The sequence below is a fragment of the Miscanthus floridulus genome, chromosome 3, assembly GCF_019320115.1.
Source record: "Miscanthus floridulus cultivar M001 chromosome 3, ASM1932011v1, whole genome shotgun sequence".
Lineage (NCBI taxonomy): Eukaryota > Viridiplantae > Streptophyta > Magnoliopsida > Poales > Poaceae > Miscanthus > Miscanthus floridulus.
Genome location: NC_089582.1, coordinates 104,883,180 through 104,910,370, shown reverse-complemented (window position 1 = coordinate 104,910,370; position 27,191 = coordinate 104,883,180).

The window sequence follows — 27,191 nt, the reverse complement described above, 5'->3', positions numbered from 1 at the left end:
GCGATGGCAAGAAGAGGGACTTCCATAAGAAGAAGAGTGGAAAGGCATACATTATCAGTGATTGGCTCATGGACATTGATTCATCTAGTGCCTTATCCAATGATGATAGTGACAACGAGAAGGTGGCTGCAATTGTTATCAACTCTTCATCATCTTCATCGCCACCACCGCCATCATCCTCTACACACCTATGCCTTATGGCCAAGGGTGACCGCAAGGTATCGAACAATGATGATAGTAGTGATGATGAGCATGCTAGTGATGATGATAGCGATAGTGATGATGATGAATATGAATCACCTTCTTATGATGATCTTGCTAGATTGCTAAAACAATACACTAAGATCATTATAAAAACTAGAGCTAAAAATGAAAAGCTAGAGGCTAAAAATGATGCACTTTTAGCAAAATGTGATATAGTCGAAAAGGCTAGTGTTGAGCTTAGAGAAGCAAATGATGCTATATCATCCAAACTCAAGGAGCTCAAATCTTCTAAGAAAGAGCTTAAAGATAAACATGATAAACTTGAGAGGACACATAATGAGCTCATCGCTAGCCACAACAAACTAAGAGAAGAATATACTACTCTTAAGGTTAATCATGATACTCTTGTTATTGCTCAAGAATTCTTATCCAATGAGCCACATGATGCTACTAACGATGTTGTTAAGATTGATATAGCTACATCATGTGATGACTTGATTATTGAGAGCATTGAGCAAAGTTCTAGTAGCAAGGGCAAGCAAGTGGTTGAAGCCAATGATTATGATGTGTTTATCAAGCTCAAGAATGACAATGCAAAGCTCAAGAAAGATCTTGAAGAGATCAAAAGCCACAACACCATTGTGCTAGAAACCCTTGATCATAATAGTGAGTTGATGCTTGAAAATGAGAAGCTCAAAGAAGAAAACAAGAAGCTCAAGGAAGAGAAGAACAATGATGCTCTTAAGAAAGATAATAAGAAGCTTAAGTTGGAGAAAGATCACCTTAAGATTGGATTGAACAAGTTCACTAGAGGCAAGCATCTTCAAAGTGAGCTACAACACCGTCATGAAGATGGATAGAGGTGGCATTGGGTACTTCGCAAATCAAGAGAAGAAGGCTCAAGCTCAACAACAACATAAGTCCAAGCCAAAGCCAAAGAGATGTTTTGAGTGTGGACAAGAAGACCACTTTGCTCATGAGTGCCAAACTCCACCACCACAACCCTTGCCCAAGCATGCTAGACCTTTTGCCTTCAATGCTCACTACATGCTTAGAAAGGATTCTAGCGGAAAGATGAAAGTGATGTTCTTAGGTCCTCCCAACAAGAATAGGCCTAAGAAAATTTGGGTTGCAAAGTCACTTATTGAGAAGGTGAAGGGCCCTCAACAAGTTTGGGTTCCTAAAGCTTGATTTCTTGTGTGTAGGTGAACTACAAGACCGGTAGAAGTCATTGGGTTATTGATAGTGGTTGCACACAACATCTGACCGGTGATCCTCGTATATTCACCTCACTAGATGAAGAAGTAGATGGGCAAGAAAGAATCACATTTGGAGATAACTCAAAGGGCAAGGTCAAAGGATTGGGCAAAGTAGCTATATCAAATGATCATTCCATCTCCAATGTGCTATATGTCACTTTATTGAGTTTCAACTTGCTATCCGTTGGACAATTGTGTGATCTTGTCTTTCAATGCTTGTTTACCGAGAAGGAGATTATTGTATCCATGAAGGATGATGATCATGTGATATTCAAAGGATTTAGATACAACAACCTATATCTAGTGGACTTCACCTCTGAAGATGCAAACTTGAAGACATGTCTATTCACCAAAACAACATTTGGGTGGCTATGGCATAGAAGACTTGCTCATGTTGGGATGAGCTCACTCAAGAAGCTAATAAAGAATGATTTGGTGAGAGGGTTGAAGGATGTGAAGTTTGAGAAGGACAAGCTTTGTAGTGCATGTCAAGCCGGCAAGCAAGTTGCAAATACCCATCCAACAAAAGCTTTTATGTCAACCGCAAGAGTGTTAGAGCTCCTTCACATGGATTTATTTGAACCAACAACATACAAGAGTTTGGGAGGAAATTTTTATTGTCTTGTGATTGTTGATGACTATTCAAGGTATACATGGGTATTCTTCCTTCATGATAAATCCAAAGTTGCATCTTGCTTCAAGAAGTTTACCAAGAGAACACAAAATGAATTTGAAATGAAGCTCAAAAAGATTAGAAGTGACAATGGGAAGGAGTTTGACAACACAAACACAGAAGCTTATTGTGATGAAGTTGAAATCAAACATGAGGTCTCCACAACATATACTCCTCAACAAAATGGTATAGTTGAGAGGAAGAACCGAACTTTGATCACTCTTGCAAGAACAATGCTTGATGAGTACCACACCTTCGAAGCTCTATGGGCAGAAGCAATCAACACCGCATACTATGCATCAAACCGCCTATTCCTTCAAAAGTTCCTTGGCAAGACACCTTATGAGTTGCTCAATGAGAAGAAGCCAGACATCTTCTACAAGAAGCGGCAACACCTAGGGAAGTTTCAAAGATGTTGTGATATTAGTTTTCTTGTTGGTTACTCATCAAAGTCTAAAGCATATAGAGTATTTAATCATGCCACTGGCTTGGTTGAAGAAACATATGATGTGGAATTTGATGAATCTAACGGCTCCCAAGGAGCACATGAGAATCTTGATGATGTAGGTGATGAACCATTGAGGGAGGCTATGAAGAATATTCTGGTTGGAGACATCAAGCCTAAAGATGATGAAGATGATGTACAAGTGATTGATCCACCTTCTTCATCAAGTGTGCCACAAGATGGTGAAAAAGATAGGAGAGTAGAAAATAAAGATACTCATATCTCCCATGAACAAATGGTGGTACAAGCATAAGATGTTGATGCTCCACAACCTCCCCCTCAAGTGGTCAATAGAAGAAATACACCTCTACTTCAAGATCATCCACAAGATCTCATCATAGGAAGTCCATCAAAGGGTATAATGACTCGATCACAAAAACTTGCTTCATTTATTGCTCATCACTCTTTTATCTCTTGCTTTAAGCCTACTAAAGTAGAAGAAGCCCTTCAACATCCGGATTGGATAAATGCAATGCATGAAGAGTTGAACAACTTCACCTACAATGAAGTTTGGACTCTTGAAGAGCGGCCCAAAGGTGCAAGAGTCATTGAAACAAAGTGGGTGTTCTGAAACAAGCAAGATGATCAAGGTGTTGTTGTGAGGAACAAGGCAAGACTAGTTGCAAAGAGGTTCTCTCAAGTTGAAGGTTTGGATTTTGGAGAGACCTTTGCCCCGGTTGCAAGATTAGAAGCCATCCGTATCCTCCTTGCATATGCACCACATCATGAAATAAAACTTTATCAAATGGATGTGAAAAGTGCTTTTTTTAATGGCTTTATTAATGAACTAGTCTATGTTGATCAACCTCCTGGGTTTGAAGACCCTAGATATCCTAATCATGTTTATAGATTGTCCAAGGCATTATATGAGCTTAAGCAAGCCCCAAGAGCTTGGTATGAGCGCCTTCGGGACTTTCTCATTGAGAAGGGCTTCACCATTAGGAAGGTCGACATCACACTATTCACCAAGAAGCTTGATGGGCATATCTTCATTTGTCAAGTATATGTTGATGATATCATCTTTGGATCATCAAATGAAGATTCATGCAAAGAGTTTGGTAAATTGATGTCAAAGGAGTTCGAGATGTCAACGATTGGAGAGCTTAGATTCTTTCTTGGTTTTCAAGTCAAGCAAATGAGAGAAGGGATTTTTATCTCTCAAGAGAAATATACTAATGATCTTCTCAAGAGATTCAAGATGGATGAATGCAAGCCAATCAAGACACCAATGCCAACCAATGGACATCTCGACCTAAATGAGAGAGATAACCCGGTTGATCAAACTCTCTACCGCTCTATGATTGGTTGTTTGTTATATTTGACCGCATCTAGGCCCGACATCATGTTTAGTGTGTGTATGTGTGCTAGCTAATCCTAAGGAAACTCATTTAATTGCCATAAAAAGAATCCTTAGGTATCTTAAGCACACACCAAGCATTGGCCTTTGGTATCCCAAAGGAGCTATATTTGAATTAGTTGGCTATTCTGATTCGGATTATGCCGGTTGCAAAGTTGATAGAAAGAGCATATCTGGAGGGTGCCATTTGCTTGGTAGATCTCTTGTGTCTTGGTCCTCCAAGAAACAAAATAGTGTGGCTTTGTCCACCGTCAAAGCAGAATACATTGCCGCAGGTGCTTGTTGTGCACAAATACTTTACATGAAACAAACTTTGCTAGACTATGGTGTAGTTCTAGATAAAGTACCTCTATTGTGTGACAACAAAAGTGCGGCAAAACTTGCAAATAATCTGGTTCAACACTCTCGCACCAAGCACATAGATATCCGCCATTACTTTCTTAGAGATCATGTTGCTAAAAATGATATATCACTAGAAGGTGTAAGGACCAAGGATCAATTGGCGGATATCTTCACTAAACCGCTAGATGAGGCAACATTTTGTAGATTGCGGAATGAGCTCAATGTGCTTGATTTTAGTAACTTCACTAAAAAATGAGCTTGTGTCGTCCCTTGCATTGCATTGTAATATATAACATGTTTAATGTTTTGTAATGCATATAGGGCTTGTCTAACATGGTTCAGATAACCGCCGAAAAGCGTGTGAAGAAGCTTAACCTTGGATCAAACTTGACAAGCAACTAGATTTACTTACAAGTATTGCATTGCATATGCACGAATGTTGTTTTGTCATTTGTCTTCAAATTTCCCTCTTATTGCTTATTTTCTTAAAAAGAATTATAGCCTAAGGCAAAATATTTTGAAAAACTTGAGGGTTTGAGAGAGGTCACTCACATCAGTCCCAATTGGTGTTTATTTGGATCTTATTCAAGTTGGGACTTGATTGGGAACAGGCAGCACGAAGACCTTTGAAGATTTGCTGAAGAAAGGGTGACCGGACACTGCACCGGACTCTGGAGTCCAGCGTCCGGTCAGTTCATAGGATGTGAACTTGCTGCGAAGGTGTGACCAGACTCTGCATTTCAGTGTCTGGTCAGAAGGCGTTCAGCGTCCGGCCGTGTGAAGAAGACGAAGGCTGTTTTGACCAGACTCTGGCTACGTCCGGTCGGTGTCCACCGGACGTGTCCGATCATGATTCTAGAGGAATTAGACCTCTCTAGAATTGACCGTACGCTTGGTGGCAGCATCCGATCGCTGCCACCGGGGCGTCTAGTCAATAGGATTCATGTGGTTTGTGAACTCTTTGTCCGTTTCCTATTCTATCACGCGGGGACCCCTTTATAACCAACTCGTCGTCATGTCTAGCCCTGCATCCATAGCCTTACCCTAGCCGCTCGAGCCCTAGCGCCGCCGCACGCCCGAGCTCCTCGCCGCTGCACGACCTGGCCTCCATGTCGACTGAGCTCCACGCCGCCATTGCGCCTCTCCGTGCACCAGCCCCACAATGCCTCCCCGCGCTGTCGTAGCAGCTCCCCACGCCGCCGCACGCCACCACAGCGCCGCCCTATGCCCTAGCACCGTCGTGCGGCCCACAGCGCTGCCGCCTCCGCCCTCGCCACCGTGACCTACCATGCTCAGTTCCAGTGCCACCCTAGCATGCTCCAGTGGCCTCACAACCCTAGCTTCATTGCTTGACTAATTCCATGACCGATCCTCGTCGGAGCCCTAACCCTAGCCTCGCGATTTGGTGGTTCCCCGCACATCGTCTCTCCTCTTATCGGATCACCGATTTGTTAGGTAGCAAGCCTCTGTTTCAATTTCGTACCTAAATTGCTTGCTTCTTAGGGTTTCATATCTCTAGATGTATAATCTAAATTATTTGTATATCCTATCTATTCCATCGTGCAGCGAGCCGGTTCCATTGAGGTGTCAGTGATAGTTTTCAGTCAACTCGGGGCCAAGCTCACGAGTACGGAATGAGGCCAAGCCTCAAAAGTGATAGTTGATCTTTGTCAGCGGTAGTTGATTCATCTCAGATCCATCAGATGGCTCGTATGAAGAATGTCGGAGGTGGTCCCGGTGATGAGGATCCGAGGCCCCCGCCTCGCCAGCCTGTAGAACCAAAAGGCAAGGCGACAAAGAAGTTGGCAGTAAGGAAGCGTAAGTATCCAGATGCAGATACAGTGAGAGCCATCGTAGTTACTAAGGTCGCAGAGCGTGCCAAGAGAGGAGGTGCTCATAGTGGAGTCCAGATTGCTGATCAGCTTTCACCAGAGGCGAGGGCTTCACTTGAGCGAGTTGAGCACCTTCATGGTGGTCCAGCTAGGACTCTCATGATTAGAGGACGGCGTGTTACCATTGATGAGGTTTAGCCTTAGGGGGAGCCATAGCAGTAGCCTTAGCCAGCACAGTAGACTCAGGAGCCACAGCCAGCATAGCAGTCTTAGGAGGGTGAACAGGCTGAGCAGGCCAAGGAGACTGAGCCAGCACCACAGCCATAGTTATGTCGCTCTGGTCGTACTCGTGCTCCAGTCACGCCGAGGGTAGACACTCAGAGGAGGGGCTCTCGTCCACCACTGAGACCACAGGGTCCACCTCTAGTGACCCATCTTGACCTGAGGGCCACCATGGCCAAGCAGGTACAACAGCTAAGGTTCATGGACTTTGAGGTGTGGTTTCCACCTAGGAGGGATGAGAGAGCATCAGAGGGATTCTATACACCATTGTAGGAGGATTTCTATAATGCCTATCTCAATAGTGGAGCAGTTTTCAGATCATAGAGGGTGTGCAACATAGAGTCTATAGTAGCAGTAGCTAGAGAGCACATTCGCCTATATCTATCCTATTTGCTAGGGCTGACAAATCTGATCGGACGGACAGGCCTGTATGTTCCATCTTGGGTTCGATAGTTCTATGCTACTCTCTGGATTGATCTGCACCATAGGTTTATACACTTTGTATTTAGAGGCAGAGACTACCGGTTGATGAGCACTAGGGTCAGGGAGATTCTCAGGCTTCAGGAGTAGCTAGTCAGGCTCCATGAGGTGTGCTATGGATAGACCGCACCCCCAGACACCCTCATGGTGGTATGGTGCCTCCTATGGACTTGGTTCATCACTGTTTCACATAGCCCTTTGGCGAGGGGTTGAGGAGGAACCCCAGTGATCTCACTCCCACTGCTCGTGTGATTGAGGCTATCATGAGGAGGACTTTACTTCTAAGGATGGGATATAGAGAGGGATTGACTCGGATTCAGCTATGGTTTCTCAACTCTCTGATGCAGCAGATAGTTTTTGATATTTGGGATCTTCTTCTATCAGAGATAGAGGACACTATAGCTAAGGGCTTCAGAGGTCACAGGCAGCTACCCTATGCTCACTGGATCACATTCCTTATCCACAGAGCAGTTACAGTTAGGTCACCTGAGATGATTACTGAGTATAGTAGTGCCACTACAGAGTTTCCTGCTTATAACCTGACTTAGATGATCCACCATAGTACACCATAGGCACCTAGCCAGCCACGTCATTGTCCCAAGGTGCCAGATACTGTAGCCCAGTAGGATGATATTATTAGAGGTATTGTAGCCACAGAGGAGGAGGAGCTTACTCAGCAAGAGGGGTTGGTCACTAGCAAGCCCAGTGACAGTTCTAATGATGACTACCAACCCATTCCTCATATGCCTCCACGACGACATGATGCTGAGGCCGGTAGCTCTAGTCCAGCGCCACCTACCCCATAGATAGACGCCGCTCTTCTTGCTATACTTGAGCGGATGAGGTAGGACTAGGCACGACAGGCTTAGGAGATAGCTGCTACATTTGCTTAGTTCTAGACTCGACAGGACGAGTTCCAACGACAGTCGCTAGTTATTCAGCAGTAGACACATGCTTTACAGCAGCAGTAGCAGGCCATGCATCAGCAGCATATCCTCATACAGCAGCAGCTTCTTAGATTCATGCAGCATGTAGTGACAACGATTGGGGCCCCACCGCCACAGGCTTTGCCCTAGCTTGGTCAGCCTGCCACCACTTCAATGACTCCAGCATTATAGCCTAGTGGGCTTCAGAGTCAAGGACAGCCACTAGCATAGTATGCTTCACCTACAGAGTAGGTGTCCTAGTGATTCACTTCGCCAGTGGTAGCCCCGCAGTTCACACCTCTTTAGACGGGCTTCACACCAGCACAAACGTCGTCGCTGCTAGTGCCAGACACTTCAATCTCCAGGAGTCATGGAGCCTCCTTTAGTGAGTTGACAGGGCAGCCAACTCCTCCATACCTGCATGTTCTAGGTCCTTCTATGGCTGCACCTATCACAGCGACTACAGAGACGCTCCCCTCCTCAGTGGCATCATCAGAGCCACCTGCTTTAGTTATACCATCACAGTCTACAACAGCACCAGTTCCTGATCCAACCCAGACTACTTCAGCATCACTTCTAGCTATAGAGGGTCAGACAGCTCTGAGCTCAGGATCAGAAGATGATGGCACCCAGTTCCACCTCGCTCCTCGTAACTCAGCGCTCGGCTCATCCGCTATAGCCCCACCGATCGACCCTTAGGTTTTGGTGTTTGACGCCAAAGGGGGAGAGGGTTTGAGTATGTTAGGCTTAGGGGGAGCTACTTATCTAGGAGGAGCTTAGTTATTATATTAGCTTATCTATTACATTTGGAGTTTTTATATGTGAGATACACAATTATGCATTTGTGTGTGTGATACATTATGCATTTATGTTTACTATTATTTATGTGATAGTGATATCTACGTGATCGTGATATATAACATGTGTGCTCTCTACTTTGAATTATTTATATGTCATATCACTTGTGCTATGCTCATTTGCCTTTGCTTCTGCGTTTTACTCTAATGCAAATGAGCTTCATTACTTGTACTCATGCTTATTTCATATCTTTTGAGTACATCATGTTGGCTAGGTGGTGATTGAAAGTTTAGTGATCATCCGGCGGAGCTTGTGGGTGACCCAACTCAAGTTGTGAGCGGTTGTGGGTGATTCACCGTGATGGAGTATCGAAGAATCAACCCACAGAGATCACTTGATCCTTGCACAGATCAAGGGGGAGCTACACCCTTGCGTGGGTGCTCCAACGAGGACTAGTGGGGAGTGGCGACTCTCCAATACCTCGGCAAAACATTGCCGCGTTCCTCCTTCTCTATTTTACTTTGAGCATTTACTTTGTGCAATTCAATTCTTGTCTTTTTATTCATAGAATTGCCATGCTAGAGTAGGATTGGAACTTAGGTTGTAAGTCTTTTGTGCGGTAGAACAATTAGAAACACTTTCTAGGCATAAGGGGTTAATTGGGCTAATCATAGGATTTAATTATTGCAAAGAAATTTAGAATTAGCCCAATTCACCCCCTCCTCTTGGGCATCTTGATCCTTTCATTGCTCCAATAGCAGGGCGTGGCCCTAGTTGCTCACTGTGCACAAGGAGCAGATCCAACACTTGGGGGTTGTGATGTGGTCTAAAAGGCTAGAAACGTAGAGAGCATAGTGCAAAACAGAGAGCATGAGATCACACATGAGGCAGAACCGCCTAATCTAATGCCTCCTAGGTATGGATGAAAACGGTACGGATATTTATTCGACCGTCCGTTCGACTGAACAAATATGAACACTTATCTAGATAGTTACTCGGATATCCGTAATTTTTTTGGATACGGATAATAAAACGGATATCTTAGGCGGATATCAAATACGAATGTAATATCATCGATATCCGGCGGATATCAGATAATCCGGTTAAGTATCGGATATATCCGGATATTATTCAAACGGATATTATCCGAATATTATTCAAACGACCTTGGATGGAGAAATGATCAAAATAAAAATTGTAGATCTCAAAAAGTTATGAATCTTTGTTGTTTACAACTTTTTCATTTGAAATCATTTAGTGCTTCAAAATACTATTTGAATTTCAATTTCGAAATGGTTAAAGAACGTCTATTTCTCTTTTTAATCTTTGGCTAAAACTTGTAACTAGTTTTTCTCCCTCATACTAACTTCAAATTTGATAGTTTTTTCTAAAATTTTCTAAAATCATGTTCTATCAATTTATTGTGTTCTTATAGCTATTATTGTGTTCATCTTTTCATGTAACTAAATTCTATCTATTTGAATTTTGAATTTCAAAAAATAGCAACTTCAAACGTCATTTTCAAACATTAAATGACTTTAGCTGAAAAAGTCATGAACATAAAAGTTGTAAAACTCATCAAGATCTACAACTTTTATTTTGGTCATTTGTTCATCCGAGATTATGGTAGTAACATTGTTCACAAAATTTATATCTCTCTCTTGTAGTTTCATAAACTATAAGAGAGATGTGTGAGATTCGTGAATAATGTTACTACCACTATATCGGATGAACAAATGACTAAAATAAAAGTTGTAGATCTTAGAAATTTATGAAACTTTATAGTTGAAAACTTTTTTATTTGAAATCATCTTGTCAAGGAAAACTATGTTTGAATTTCTCAAATTTAAAATTTAGATTTTTCAAACGACCTCAGAATCTCAGATGGAGAAACAACCAAAATGAAAGTTTTAGATCCCAAAAAGTTATGAAACTTTGTTGATTACAACATTTTCATTTGAATTTGTTTAGGGCCTCAAACAATAATTATTTGCTTTTTTGTTTTTTTGTCTCGAATTGTGATTTTTGGAATTGGGCCAAAATATTACTTCTTGCCCAAACGGCCCAATCCTCTATAGCCCTAGCTAAGCTAGCTGGCCCATATGTAAGTTCCCACTTGGATATATATATGCTGCTTTTACTCAATATCCGAATAGATATTTGTATCCGACCTTCTCCGAATCCGATTCATACCGTATTCGATACTCATTATTCGTATCCGTAACTGAGTCAATCCGTATTCGTATATGTATCCGAACACTATCCGTGTCCGAATCCGAACAGAAATATAAAAACAAATATAATATGAGTGATATCCGTTCGTATCCGATCTGTTTTCATCCATACTCCCAGGAGTGCTTGTCTTCTATTAGACACTAAACACCCAGGGGAGAACACTAAATTACTCGGTTCCATTGGGCACACCCCAGGAGAGAACCCAAAAATCCATATTTTTGCCATCAGGATCTCAAATGAGAGAATAAAGCTTACATCATTCTTAACCATTTCTTACATCACTTTTAATACAACATCAGAGTATAATATTTAATGTTATAACAGCAGAATGTAATCATCTTAACAAAGCTATGAACAATTTAATTGAACAGCAGAATATTAACATGTGAACAGAGTTACAGTGGAAATAAACATCTATTAATGACATGATGAAGTATTGATATATAAACTACGACAACAGATTATGAAACTTTCATTTATAAAAGCATTTGGTGAGAGTTATAAATAACAACTACGATTGTAGCGTAAAGGAATCCTCGCTGAGCCCACCAGGAGGAATCCACACACAAGAGTCAGCTTTAGCATCCACCTGTCACCTGCAACAGGGGGAATAAAACCCTGAATACACAATTGTACTCAGCAAGACTTACCCGACAGGAAGAAAAAAAGACTCTAAGGATATACAAGGCTATCTGGCTTATGGGTTTATTGCATTTGCAGGAAGCATTACTAAGCGTGCGTCCTTATATTTGATTTTTATTAATAGCCGCATTGGTTCATTAACTAACCATTCTATGTAAGTGTCGATGCGGGACCCACGGGATACACCGCAAGGAAGAGAGGAGATCTAGTTTGATTAGGATTCCTCCCATATAATCCTAGTAGTAATACTACCCTGTAATCCTACTAGGACTCTACATTGTAAACCAACTAGGACTCTGGCCTCCTGACTATATAAAGGAGGGCGGAGTTCCTAGAGAGAACACACATAAGACAACGCAACACAACGCAACGCAAAACTTGACAATCAATCCGACGCAAAGGCTAACGCCGACTGGACATAGGGCTATTACTCGATCACGGTCGAGGGCCCGAACCAGGATAAACCAACTGTCTTTTGCATTTACCATCAAGTTCTGCTTGCGCTGAAGCCCGAACAAACTGCCCCAGGTACCCCCGTGGCAGGCTATCGGTGGTGAAACAACGACAGTAAGCACCTGTGCTACTTTCAAGCAGGTGGTAAGCAATCAGATTTCCCCTTTCCATCTATCATCTTTTAGTTCTTAGTACGGTGCTAGGCATAAGACAAGCTGTACCGACTCGGCGGTGATTCGCGAACCAATGTCCCCAGCAGGGTACCCCAAAAACACACGCCCCGCTTGTACCCAAGGCACAAGCAGGACCAACCCATCACTCTCCTGTCCTAGGGTCCTAGGTCCCCGTCCAAACTAGGACTCCTAGCCCCCGCCCCTAAGTCTTGGACTTATTGCGGTGCAAGGACCTCCTCCACCAAAAACAAAACCCTAACAGTCAGTCTGGAAAGAGCCGGAACCCATGACAAGAGAGCAACAAGCCTTCCAAGCGCCCATATACAAGTATGTGCTTGAGATAATAAATCTATGACTTGCCTCAATGACTTATGCAACGATCGGTCCTTAACCGACACAAACAGAGAAAGTAGTGTAACCAAGCTATGCCCCGCGTCCACGGCGACACAACCTCTTACACCCACCAATACCCAAACCATATCCCTGCCCTGATGAGGACATGGCACCTTCGGATACAAACAATAATTATAAGGTGCACTCGTTCCTACATTTGTATAGTGGCTTTGGTTATAATTCACTTGGTTCCACATGTACATGTCACTATTTGATTGTAGGTTCAAATGTGTTTCATAATGGAAGTTCATCAAAGTGGAACTTTCGGTTCGTCGGCAGCCCGACAGTCTCATTGGGAAGGCCATAACTCATCCATCCGGAGTGAGATCAAGGTCAATGAGCACTTGATGGAAAGATTGTTTGATAAGCTTTCAAATAGATCTGGTCCCATCTCAATATCACATCAGCAGGGCCTCCAAATCACCAATATATTCTGTTGCTATTTCTGATAGGAGCTACACTGTCGTCATGGGCTTGTTAGACATCCTTGGGACCCAGGCCCAAGTTGGAGCACACCCCAAGAAGATGGAGAACACCTAAGAGATGGCCTTGGACGTCCTCCTCCTTGTCCACCACCTTAGGAGACCAGCAAGGACGTCCAAGCCAAGCCAGAGGCCCAGTCCAATCCGAGTTCGAGTCTGCCTCAGCAGTCAGGACCAGTCTGCAATAAAATGGACGCCCAAGACGCATCCGAACTCCGTTTTCGATGGTCCATATATGGATGAAAAGCTAATTTAATAAGGAAGCTAATACAAGTGGTTTAACATCAAAACCTCTTCGTAATAAACAGGAATCGTCGAAACAAGTTGACATCCAGAATCTGTCACGGCACTGCGTCGTCGTCTTTTGGGCCGTTGGGCCTTGTAACGTGTTGGGGCACCTTTAGGACGTGAAGAGGGATCTTTGGACGTCCCTTAGGCTATATAATCAGTAGCCACCACCTACTTTAGGTTTTGGGTTTTACTTAGATTATTCTGTCAAGAACAGTTTCACCGTTCATCGGTTTGTAAGACCCCAACTCGTGAGATTAATCATTCATCTGTAATTTGGTTGCTTTCTTTCTCGTTCTTGCTTGTGTTCTTCGTTGCACAGGCAGGGATTAGCCTTCTTGGCGAGGTCAACCTGGTCCATGACTTGGTTGATAACCAAAGGAGCTATGGTGCTAAGATTGCAGGGTTTGATCTTTCGATCTGATGCCGGATCGGTGTGTCATTCTCCGCCACAACGATAGTTACCATCACCTGACGGAAGATTGGGATCCCCGTCCCCATTAAGTAGTAATCAGAGCTTCAGGTATACCGTCAAGTTCGCATCTTACCCTTAGTTCGAGTGTTTTTGCTTTTATCCCATAGTCCAATGCCATATTTGTTTCATATCCTATAACCATCCGCGCCATAGCCTTTGCATGATTCAGTTTCAGAGTCCGCTTTATTGAGTTTGTGTCCTAGGTCAAAGTCTTGTTGCTGGTTTAGATTGTGTTCTTTTCTAGTTTGTGTTGATACCTCCACCCGCCGCTATTCCGTATCACCATCGGTATGCATCTTGTGTCCACTAAATCCCTGATTCGAGCAGCTTCCTTAAAACAGTCATAACTTTTGCATCCAAACTCGAAACGGGACAAATTTTATATCTACAGAGAACGCAAGAAAATTTTAGATCTATTTCATCCTAGCATTGCTAGGTTCACAAAAATTAGATTTGCGAAATTCGATTAGGAAAATTGAGTTTCTGGGCCCACAAGTTTTGGTATGCTTTTTAGAGCACAGTCCTAATTTTCTATAGGCCACATCTTTTATTCAATTGAGCTCAAATTTTTTGTGGTTTATTCTTGTGTGCTCCTTGCTGAGAAAAAAATATCAAAAGAGCAAAAGCAAGAAAAAAAAGATTAGACAAAAAAATAAAAGAAAAAAATAGTAAAAGATAATAGAAGATATCGAAAAGGAGCACATAAGGAACACTCAATATCTCTATTGTTTGTGATACCTTTTGCCTTGTTCACATCCACTGCTACCTTTGATACTTGTTTCCTTTCATCCTTGTTTCCTCTTTTGTTTATCACAACTGTTGATAGGAACATGTATAGGCCAGCAACTAGGACAAGTGCTCTGGACATTTATTCAATATTGCTGTCTGTTACTGACTTGTGTGCCATATATACATATTACTCTTTGTTTGCCTTCCAAGCTCCACAAATTCTTTAGATCAGTATAGAAAAAGGGCTTTGCAATCTTGGTACCACTGCCTCACAGGTATCATGAACCAGCTGCCGGTTGTACCGCCACTGCTTGCGTAGGTAAGAACTTTGTAAGAGCTTGGTAAGACATTTCCACTTGCTGTAAAAAGTGACACCACTGCAACCACATAGTCATTTGGTAGGGATAACTTTCACCGTTTGTTCCTTGTTTTTGTGTTTACAATGACAGGTTGTTCGTATCCACCGACTTATGATGGTATAGGTGCTGATGAGTACATGGAGTGGGAAATTGCCATCAATAACATATTTGTTACTCGCTTTATGTGTCCAAGGAGGAAGGTAAAAATACAGTTAGTGTTTTATGACATTCTGCTTTATCTTGATGGGAGTCTTTAGATCCTTCTGATAAATCTCAAACTTGGAATAATATGAAACTTCTTATGCGAGAAACCTTTGTTAATCCACCTCCTGTTTTGACTTCGTATGCTGAGGTGCACCATTTAGAGGAAGAGTCTGTTGTTATTCCTCTTGCTATGACTAACCTTCTGCAGAATAATGTACATAAGCGAGAGGATAACGTGGAAGAAAATGAGGAGCTCACAACCTCATATGCAAATTCAGAACCATCACTTCACCATGCACCTATTACTTCTGCTGAGAACACAGGTAATGCCAATGGTGCTACACTTACAGAAGGTGAAAATTGTCTTAATGTACTAAATTTTTCCACAAACCATGTTATCATAGAGCAATTGTTAGTGGAACCCTCTCTTGATTTATCTTTGTCCTATAATAATTTGCTTAATGTTCCTTGTGATAAAGATGAATTGGTTGAAGATGCTTTAGTTTTACATGTTTTGGAACCAGTGACTTGTGCTGAAAATAAACATGTTATTCATATTGCTACTAAAACTGATGAGTTCAAACTGTTGTCTTCTTTACATACTTTGGGTTACATTGAATTTGATGTTTTGTGTAACCTAGATTGTTTGGAAGAGAGCCTTTTTAAATATGCTGATTTGCCTTGGTTTTCTAAACACACATATCACTTTATTGGCAAATATAATTTTAAAGGAGAGTATATGGTGCATCGTGTCTATATTTGTTCAACTCTGAAATCTCCTTTCATTGTGCAAAAATATGATCAACTAGAGGGCACCAATAGCAATAATGTTGTCATGTCAAAATCCCCAAGTTTTGTAATGAGGCAACAGGTTAAATTTTAAGAAGCGGAGCAATGTTGGCTACTACTGACAACTTGTCCTCCAGCTAAGCTCAAACCGAGGACGGTTTGTTGTCAAGAAGGGGAGGATGATGAGGACATGGCACCTTCGGATACGAACAATGGTTATAAGGTGCGCTCGTTTCTACATTTGTATAGTGGCTTTGGTTATAATTCACTTGGTTCCACATGTACATGTCACTATTTGATTGTAGGTTCAAATGTGTTTCATAATGGAAGTTCATCAAAGTTGAACTTTTGGTTCGTCGGCAGCCCGACAGTGCCTTATTGGGAAGGCCATAACTCATCCATCCGGAGTGCGATCGAGGTCAATGAGCACTTGATAGAAAGCTTGTTTGATAAGCTTTCAAATAGATCTGGTCCCATCTCAATATCACATCAGCAAGGCCTCCAAATCACCAATATATTATGTCGTTATTTCTGGCAGGAGCTACACTGTTGTCATGAGCTTGTTAGATATTCTTGGGACCTAGGCCCAAGTTGAAGCACGCACTAAGAAGATGGAGAACACCTAAGAGATGGCCTTGGACGTCCTCCTCCTTGGCCACCACCTTAGGAGGCCAGCAAGGACGTCCAAGTCAAGCCAGAGGCCTAGTCCAATCCGAGTTCGAGTCTGCCTCGGCAGTCAGGACCAGTTTGCAATAAAACGGACGCCCGGGACACATCCGAACTCCGTTTTCGATGATCCATATATGGATGGAAAGCTAATTTGATAAGGAAGCCAATACAAGTGGTTTCACGTCAAAACCTCTTCGAAATCAACAGGAATCGTCAAGACAAGTTGACGTCTAGAATCTATCACGGCACCGCGTCGTCGTCTTTTGGGCCGTTGGGCCTTGTAATGTGTTGGGGCACCTATAGGACATGAAGAGGGATCTTTGGACGTCCCTTAGGCTATATAATCAGTAGCCACCACCTACTTTAGGTTTTGGGTTTTGCTTAGATTATTCTGTCAAGAACAGTTTTGTCGTTCATCGGTTTGTGAGACCCCAACTCGTGAGATTAATCATTCATCTGCAATTTGGTTGCTTTCTTTCTTGTTCTTGCTTGTGTTCTTTGTTGCGCAGGCAGGGATTAGCCTTCTTGGCGAGGTCAACCTGGTCCGTGACTTAGTTGATAACCAAAGGAGCTGTGGTGCTAAGATTGCAGGGTTCGATCTTTCGATCTAAAGCCGGATCGGTGTGTCATTCTTCGCCACAACGATAGTTACCATCACCTGACGGAAGATCAGGATCCCCGTCTCCATTATGCCCGGTCACCATTTTCCTTTCCACCATTTATATATTCCAAATAATAATAATCCAATAATATATTTCCTATCTCTCGCGAGTGACAGCCATCACTCGACTTCTACCAAAGTCCTGTAGCATAGCATTCTACACGATCCTATCATACTAGTAAGACTCATAGGATATATATATATATATATATATATATATATATATATATATATATATATATATATATATATATATATATGCAAGTGGGTTTCATTCAACTCCTTAAACTTAATGCACAACTATAATTTAAACTGTAGGAAGTAGGGGTTATGCACCGGGGTCTGCCTAGGTAAGATATATAACCAAAAGTTAGTATTTGCATCTTTGGCTCATCCACCATCAATGGATAGAAAGCCCATTGCATCATCTCCTGGAGGGCATACCATTACACCATCTTCGGATTCCTAATCATCCTTCAATTGATCTGTTGATCCATCATCGTACCTATATGATATGCAATGCGATGCAATGCAAGAAGTAATTAATCAACTGCAACCGTGATTTGTACAATACGATTTATGTCTCTCAAGATAACGAGCTAGTTCTAATGACGGTCGTACTTAGGCTACATATCCATGTTGTCGAATAAGGCGTTATTTCCCAACAACTGTTTTAGTTATACAAAACCCAAGGTGTTTCTTTATTTCATTCTATCGATTTAATCATTATTCGAAATAGGGCATCATTATCTATCTTAGCAAACTAATTATTCTAGAGCTACAGAAATTACAGTGAGTACCTAATATTGCTAGGACCTACTGTATAAATTTTAGATTCAATAATATTACCAATTTATCATGGAAATTTCTACAAGTTTATATTTTACAATATTAAGTACCTTAAATTAATTATATAGCTTCAAGAATATTGTCAAACTATGTGAACAAAATATACTAACAGGTAGATCATGATTTTAGGAGACTAACAAAACTGGTTTCACAATTTTTGGACACCTACAAACTTTTATATTGATTGTGCAAGTTTATTTCCGAAACTAATTAACACTTGCTTTATAAAACTAAGTGGGCCAGCGCAACCTATTCGGCCCAGCAGACACACGGCGCACGCGGCCCAGCAGACGCACGGTGCGCGCGGCTGCCGAGGCGACGCTGTGAACGGCCTAGGCGCGGGCGGGGTGCACGGCCCAGGCGGGACGCCGAGCAGGCTAGCCTAGCGCGTGGCGCGGGCGGCCCACAAGCCGGCCCACGCGTGGCCTACCCAACCGGATCCACAGCGGCCGCGGCAAATTTTCTAAAGAGTCCTCATTTTATACTATAATTGCAAAACCATCGAGGCCACTATTCCCGTGAGTCATACTATTCGCATATTACTCCCTAAACAAGTCAAATTTACATTTTTCGCAATTTCCTAGGAATCCAGTGTGGAGCAGCGCATCAGGCCTTGGCCGACCGACACTGGATCCAGCCGGGAGGGCTCGTCGGCGGAGCGGGATGTGCGATGAGGCATGCGACCCATCACGCGGAGACACCGTGGCCGTGGAGAGCGACCGGGGAGGGCCAAGGCACCCGACGGTGGCAGGGCACGACTGCTCATGTCGGCGTGGTTCACCGGCGGCGGCGTACGCGCTCCAACGCGACAAGCATGGTATGGATTAATCCAAGGGGTGGAGAAGCAACAGGGTCTCACCTAGGTCCTACCAGTGGCGTTGGTTCAGTCAGATACGTTGCGGGGAGACCATGCCCGCGTGTGTTGGTGAGGTGGTGGCGGTGAACCAGAGCAGCGCCATTGTTCCTGGCAGTATGAAGCTCCACCAGAGGGCCTGTTGCAGCAGAAGTGGCAAGGTAACAAGGTAGTTCCGAGACGAGGTGAAAACAAGGAGGAGATGGACGAGGAGAGCATGCCCACGGTGGAGCCGAGCTTTGGCGCCGATGGAAACCGCGATGACGACGAGGCCACACACGGTAGCACCCATGGATGTATACCGACGAGGCTTCGTCCGAAGGCTAGCTAAGGGCCTAGCGCAGTCGTGGTTGTGAGCAATTGGAGGGAGATGAGTTGAGCGTGGACAAATTAGAGAAGAAAGGGAGAGCACGAGGGCTGCTATGGCGGCGGTGCTCTACTCGACTGTGGCTGTGGGGAAGACGCTCGGAATGACGGTGCAGCGGGGCTCGGGCGCTCAGAAGCGGCAGCTGTTCAGAGCGAGCCGTGGTGCTCGTGTGAGCTTGTGCTGGGAAGAGCCGACACCGACGGGAGTGAGGCGCGGCGTGGCGGCATGGCTAGCAGAGGGAGCAGGAATGTGGCTGTGCTGGTGCGTAGAGCGCGCATACGTGAGGACAGGGGCAAGGCCGACGACGGAGGCACTGCGACTGTGAGGTGGAGCGACGCAAGGTGTGGTGGCTACGAGGTGGGGCGGCGTGGGTCCACGCAGTGGTGGCACACGCGAGGAGGAAAGCGTGGGCTGAGGCGGAGCTGCAGGGCAGCGGCATGGCGCGCGCCGAGAGGCAGCGGCCGCTGGGCTTCGCGTGCTCATGCACGGTGGCCGAGGGACGCGAACACGGTGACTGCGGTCTCCAGAGGCGGGAGATAAGAAAAACCAGAGCACTACAAGACACGCGTTCAAACTTGGTATAGCAAACAAGCAAAACTAATCCATGCTAGTCTGTTTATCACACCATTCATACTATGGTGCCATAAACAGAAACCATTATTTGCTCTGGATTCAGTAAAGAAAAGAAGATCTGACGAAATGAGAAGAAAAAAACAAAGCATGAACAGAGATCAAAATAATGGTTGGTGACATTGAGAAATTTGGATAAATACTTTGAAGCCAGAAATAATCTCAGAAGCTTGGTGAGGGGTCCATGCTAGTAGAGCTGACATTTCATTCTCTAAACTACAAATTCCAATCCAGTCAGTAATCGAGAACACATGTTCGTATGCCATAATCTTCATTTCTTCAACTAATCTGCATTTAGAACAACATAAGTAAGAAACAAACAAACTACACCAAGATTTGGCTCTGCGACTATAGAGCAGGTTAGAGATGCAATATTAACCACAGAGCATGCAGGTCCTTGCTCCTCGAAAATTAGCAGCAAAAAATTGAAATAGATCAACAGAAGTGAGTGGAGTTTGTAGTCATCAGTTGAAGAGTTGGGAAAACAGCTCGGCGTTTCCCTATGCCTCCTAGGTCCCAAATCTGCTGAAGGACCACCCCACCCAACAACACGAAATTCAAATGATGGAATGGAACTTGCAAAACAGATCGAGTCTCCACATAACCCCAAACCAAGCAGCGGCGATGTAGATGGTGGACACGACACAAGCATTCAAATTAGGCAAGCACCATGCCTGATGCACCCGATGTAGACATTGAACAAGGATTAACCTAGCGCCCCCATGCCACTGCTTGCCAAACGCGCGCCCCGCCGGCAAGCCCCACTTGGCCCGCACACTCATCGTGCCTGCCGTCCAAGCAAGAAACCACGGTCGCAGACGAACATCTGCCTGCCTGCGAACAAAGCCGATGCACCATGCACCCCAACAACCGCCCCTGCTGCAACCAAATTCACAGCCACAAACCAAAATCCCCCAAATCCAACGCAAATCCTCCGTCTACATCCAAAAATCCCCCACCCAAATCTCCATCCATCAGGCAACAGATGAGGCAAACTTCATATCAAGGGAGAAAAGTGAAGAACGCAGGTACCTCCAGAGCTCTAGGAATGGCAGACGAGGAGCGAGCAACCGATTCGGTGAGGGGGAGGCCATGAACAGAGATGGGGCGGGGCGGAGCGGTGAGCTCGCCTCTCGAATTGCCCCGACGCCGACGGGAGAAAATCGTCGGGGGAACGCGAGTTCGCCAGAGCAAATCGCCGCAGCACCGGGCGCATCGCGCGACAGAGCGTCGGGGTCGGGGGAAGGAAGACGAAGGGGAAATAAAACGCTCGGAAAGGAAGAGGCGCTATTCCTGATTTTTCAACAGTACCAAAAAAAGTGGGCCCTCCTAATCAGAGAAATAAGCGGCGGTGGCAAGGAGACACACATGATGCCAATCCAACACACAGAAAATTCATGTGCCAAGACAAGCTAAAACACACGTGTGTTCTTTAGCATTCCTGTTTTAATTACATATCTTTACTATCAAAATTAGACGGTCTGATTTTACATTTCCACTACACTTTTTACGTTTACTACAATTCATATATACAGTTCTAATCTGACATAAACCTCAGTTCAGTTTAAAAGACCACTCCATACGATTTTCAGCATGTTCCTTGGTTGATTTCAGTCAGAGCTTATCAGCTATAATATTGTATTTTTCTCTCATAACAAATTAGCATCAGTCAAACTTATCAGTCAAAAACGAACTAGCCAACAGGCTGTTTAACATCGGTCTGGGTTCCCTAGCTAGCTAGTAGCTCCAACCGCCTGACAGTGACAGTCACATGCTGAGCCATGAGTCCATGCCGTTGTTTGCATCATGGAACAAAGGGAAGTGGTTTTAGCGGGCGCATTCCGATCGGTCCGGTCCCCTGCATGCAATCCTGCATGACTGCAACTATTCCGTGGGCCGTACAATGCATGGCCATTGGCGAGGCAACAACAGCCTAGCGTGCCGCGGATGACAAACGCATCCGATGCGGCCAAGACCAGCAGAAACGTCCGGCAACAAGCTGTCGAGATGCCGCACACGGCACTAGCGTCCGGCGACGAGCTGGGGCTGCTGTGGCCTGTGGGCTGTGCTGGGGAACCAGGAACCACAAGACAAGACAAGAGGGCGCAGCGGCGAGAGCGAGCAGGCAACTGCGAGTGGATGGGTGGGATCAGGCGCATGCCGCCGTGCAGCGCACACGTCGTTTTCCTATCCCAATCCCATGGCCGCTCGCCGCCATGCAGGCAGGCAGGCAGGCCATGCCGTTGCCCTGCGCCTCGACGTTGCAAAGCGTCGATCACCCTCCGTCGTGGTAGCAGCCATGCATGCAGCGGCGCCATGCGCTTGGCCGCGCGCGACCCGGTCGGCCGGGGCCCGTGCGTGCGACGATCGGCGGGCCAGGTCCAAGCAGTGCCGGGCGTTGGCCGGAACTAACCGGCCGGCGCAACGCTCGCGAAACCCTGTGCATCCACGACATGAGCGCAGCCAGCCAGAAACGGGGACCACGCTGGCCTGGCGCCTCGGACCCGGCGGCAAAGGAGGAGGAGGAGGCCAGTAGCCCAGTAGTAGGGCAGTAGGCCACAGGCGCCACCAGGCCGGAAGCACGCGGCGGGCGGTGGTGGAGCCGGTGCAATCACGGAGAAATAATTGCGGGGCCCGGCGGAGGGACCGGAGGGAGCCGTGAGCGCGACCGTACTAATGATTGCGCCTGGGGCGCTGTCGGCCCGACGCCGACCTGCGGGCCCGCCCAGGGATGATTGAAGAGGGGTGCTCCGTGCTCGATCGGCTGGGGGGCAATCGGGGGCCCGGCGTCCCTGGGCTGGGCCGGTTCACATGGGGCAAGGGTCGCGAGGAGAAGTAAGCGTAGGCAGGCACCACGTTAAGTGCTTAACTAATTGTACAGTTTGGTTGGAAATCGTGAGATAAATGTTTTAAGTTTAATTAATCTTTGCTTGAACACTAACTGCTAAATAAAAACAAAAGTGCTATAGCAACCAAATTTCCAAATTTCACGAACTAAACACGCACTAAGAGGCTGAGCTTGCGTTGTTTTTTCTGCCTGGGTTCTGATCCCGCTCCGTGCCTCGGGGCCGGCGAAGCTAGGGGAGGGCGGGCTCGTCCGGCGGGGGTGGTTGGTGGGAGGGGAGGTCGCCGGCGGGGCAGCGGAAAATGAACAGTAACGCGCAGGGGAGGAAGCCGAGCTTGGTGGGCGCGTGTGCGCCGCTATTGGTCCTGGCGCGCGCGTTGAGAAAGAGTCCCGGTCCGATGAACATGCAAGAACGTGAACGCCGTCTCCTTACATGTGGCCCGTACTCTGCATGCTGCTCTTCGCACCAGAATTACGGCTAAGAGCGCACGAACGTCACGCTGATCACGCCACGGTGATGTATGAAGTATGAACGTACCTCTAGTCCAGAGGGCGGTGTTTAGTTGGGCAAAGTTTGCGCAGGTAAACTTTGCATAGTGAAGATTCTCTACTGTAGTATTTCGTTTGTATTTGTGAATTATTGTCCAAACATTGACTAATTAGGCTCAAAAGATTCATCTCGTAAAGTTAAAGCAAACTGTACAATTAGTTTTTAATTTCGTCAATATTTAGTACTCTATGCATATACCACAAGTTTGATATGACGAGGAATCTTTTTTTTTTTGCATATAGCATTTTTCAGAAGTTTGGAGTAACTAAACACGGGTTAGATTCTTATGTGCCCCGATCGAAGATCCAGAAGATCTTGGCGTCACCGTGCGCGGGGTTACATTGACCTTTGCCGCCATAACTTCCCCGCAACGAACGGCACTGAGATCGGATGAAATGTCAGTGATCAGTAATGGCAGCGAGACAGTTACAGCAGCACTCCATGCATCCACCATTTACTCCTACGTACTCGCAGAGGTGGTTGGCGTGACCATCGACACGACGGCTTGCCGCTTGCGCGTTTGCACGTACCGTACCTTGTAGTCTCGATCACGCGACATGCAATGCCAGATCGGCCTGAGCCAGTACCAGTATCGCCACAAATGTACAGGCATGCACCAATCCACGCACCTCGGACTCCTACGTATAGTAAATGCTTCAGACACCGCTCGCGCTGCTCATCATACCGCGATCACGGACGTACGCAGGCCCCCGTCCTGGCTGCCAAGTGCCAAGGGCCATGGCCAAGTCCTCAAGGGCGACTATTGTTGTCCACCGTGCTAACTGCAAACCGGGGCTCCCTTCGGTTACTCCGTTGCACGACCATGGCGTCTGCATGCCCGTGGCAGCAGGCGGCAGCGGCTTGCCCGGCCTCTCTCATCTGTTGCGCATCAATCATGCAAAGGCTGAGCGCTAGCTGGTAGCTGCAGCAGGCCCTTCGCGCCGGTCTGGCCTTACTGGTGTAGTACCGAGCTGCGCCAAGGAGGAAAAGTCACGGCAGGGTGATCCCTGACCCGATCGAGCGTAGCAGCGCCCAACTCGAACAGCTGTAGCTACTAGCTACGTACGTACGCTGACAGTGTGCCGTTCCATCGGAGCGTACGTCCCCAGGGCAGCGGCGCACCGGCTCACTGTAGATGCGTGCAACTTGCATCATGTGCATTGTGAAAATGGTTGGAACGCGATGCCCTCTCACTTATGGCTTCATGTTAATATAGCTAGGAAGAGTCTCTGGTATGCAGGACAACTTGTACAATAAGAAGAAGCTAACTACTTTGGTGACTCTAGATTACATCACAAGATTACATTAATCAGAAGATACCTATCATATCTAACCAAAGCCGTGATACTTGCCTTCACCCATAATCCAAGCCTGAGCGCACAACCAATCTTCAGGAGATATCAATCAACCATCAATCAACCAGATATTGCGGTCATTTGATCCTATTGGATATTCTTAACATCTCCCCTCAATCACAACTTAGCAGAGAGGTTGAGATTGTCTCTGAACATGACCATTTGCTTCTCTGGAAGAGGCTTAGTGAAGCCACGGGCAATCTGATCTGTAGTGCTGATGAATCTGATGTCCAGATGCTTTGCTGCAACTTGTTCGCGTACAAAATGAAAATCGATCTCTATATGCTTGGTGCGTGCATGAAATACAGGGTTAGCCGATAGGTACTTTGCGCCAAGATTATCACACCATAAACATGCTGCCAAAAGATGTGGAATACCTAACTCATCAAGTAATTTTTGTACCCACATTACCTCTGCGGTAGCGTTGACCAAAGACTTGTATTTAACTTCTGTACTTGATCTTGAAATCGTATGCTGTTTTCTTGCGCACCATGACACTAGGTTGCAACCTAGGAATACAATAAAGTCGCCTATAGATCGTCTGTCATCAGGGCAACCAGCCCAATCAGCATATGAAAAAGCACTTACAAGCATAGAGTTAGATTTTCTAATTTTTAACCCTAGGCCGATTGTTCCTTGTACATATCTCAATATTCTCTTCACAACTTCCCAATGAACGGTCGTCGACGAGTGAAGGAATTGATAAACTTTGTTGACCGAAAAAGACAGATTTGGTCGTATGAGGGTGAGATACTGGAGAGCTCCAACAATGCTCCTGTATCTGGATGAGTCCTTCACTCCTAAACGAGTGCCACTAGTAACTGAAAGCTTTTCGGTAGTATTAAGGGGTGTTTTGACGGGTTTACACAGCTGCATATTAACTCTCTTGAGGATATCAGAAGCATACTGTTTCTGTGTCAAAAGCAATTCACCTTTCTTTCTTTGAACCTGTAAACCAAGAAAAAGTGAAGGTTCCCGAGATCTTTGATTGCAAAGTCCTTCTCTAAATCTCGAAGAAGAGCATCCACTGCTTCCTGTGACGAACTGGCCACAATTATATCATCAACATATACAAGCGTAAAGATGACATGATTTCCTTTCCGATAAAAGAATAATGATGTGTCAGCTTTGGAGGAAACAAAGCCTAGACTCTGAAGTTTACCACACAACCTAGAATACCAGACCCGTGGTGCTTGTTTTAAACCATACAGGGATCTGTCAAGTTTGCATAAGTAATGTAGTTTGGTATTATCTTCATGTATACCTCTTCTTCAAGGAAATCATACAAGAAAGTGTTCTGAACATCGAGTTGCCTCAAACACCAATCCTTAGACATAGCTAGAGAGAGCACAAGACGAATTGTGGTTGCTTTCACAACAGGACTAAAAGTATCCTCATAATCAATGCCATATCGTTGTTTGAACCCCTTTGCTACTAGGCGTGCCTTATATCTGTCAATTTTCCCATCTGATCTTCTTTTGATTTTATAGACCCACTTGCAATCTATCACATTTTTACCTTTTTGAGGTGGAACTAGATGCCAAGTTTTATTCCTGATCAATGCATCAAATTCAACATCCATGGCATGCTTCCGATTATTATCGACTAAGGCATATTGCAAATCAATAGGACCTTCAATGGTGGCTGCTAACTGATCATATCGAATAGTTCCATCAGTGTAAATTTGTGGTTTGCGTATACCTTTTTGTAGACGTGTGGTGGGTCGCTGGAGAGCCAGTGTTGCAGGCGATGTAGAAGATCCGGTGGGTTGATCTGTGGCTGGCGCAGAGGATCCGGCGAGCAAAGATCCGGTGGGTTGATCTGTGGCTGGCGCAGAAGATCCGACGAGCGGCGGATCCAAGGGAGATTCTCCACCACCGGTCGAAATATCCTATCCCCCCATCCGTGGAGCTAGGCAAGGCGAGTTCGAGACAGGTGGCGCACGTGGAGAGGATGCCGGTGGAGCTGACGCGTTCATCACGAGCGCAGGAGCTGACGACGCCGAATCCAAGACCGATCCTATCGGCTCTACAGTGGAAGGTACAGGTGAATCAGCCTAGGGATCGCCGCCTGTTCCTGCCAAAATAGGAAATTGCTCAGGTAGCATGAAATGACACCAGTTTCCAACCAGATTTAGTTCATTTGATGCCAAATTTTTTTCATGTGCTGCACGCTTAGACATAGGGTTAGTATGCAGGGAATCATTATCAAAATGACCTAAAGAAATGTCATCCCCAAAATCATGTGAAGGATTTGTCAAAGTTGGAGGAAGGAGGAGAATTTTAGATCAAAATCGAGCACCGGCGTTTGGGTGGAGTTCAGCGAAGGGGAAGACTTGTTCATCGAAGACCAAGTCTCAGGAAATATAGACACGTCCTTCATTGACATCTAGACACTTAAACTCCTTGTGTATGTTACTGTATCCTAGGAAGACACAACGTTTGGAGCGGAATTGCAACTTGCGAGCGTTATAAGGCCGTAGATTCGTCCAGCATGCACAGTCAAAAGTACGAAGAGAGGAGTAGTCTGGTG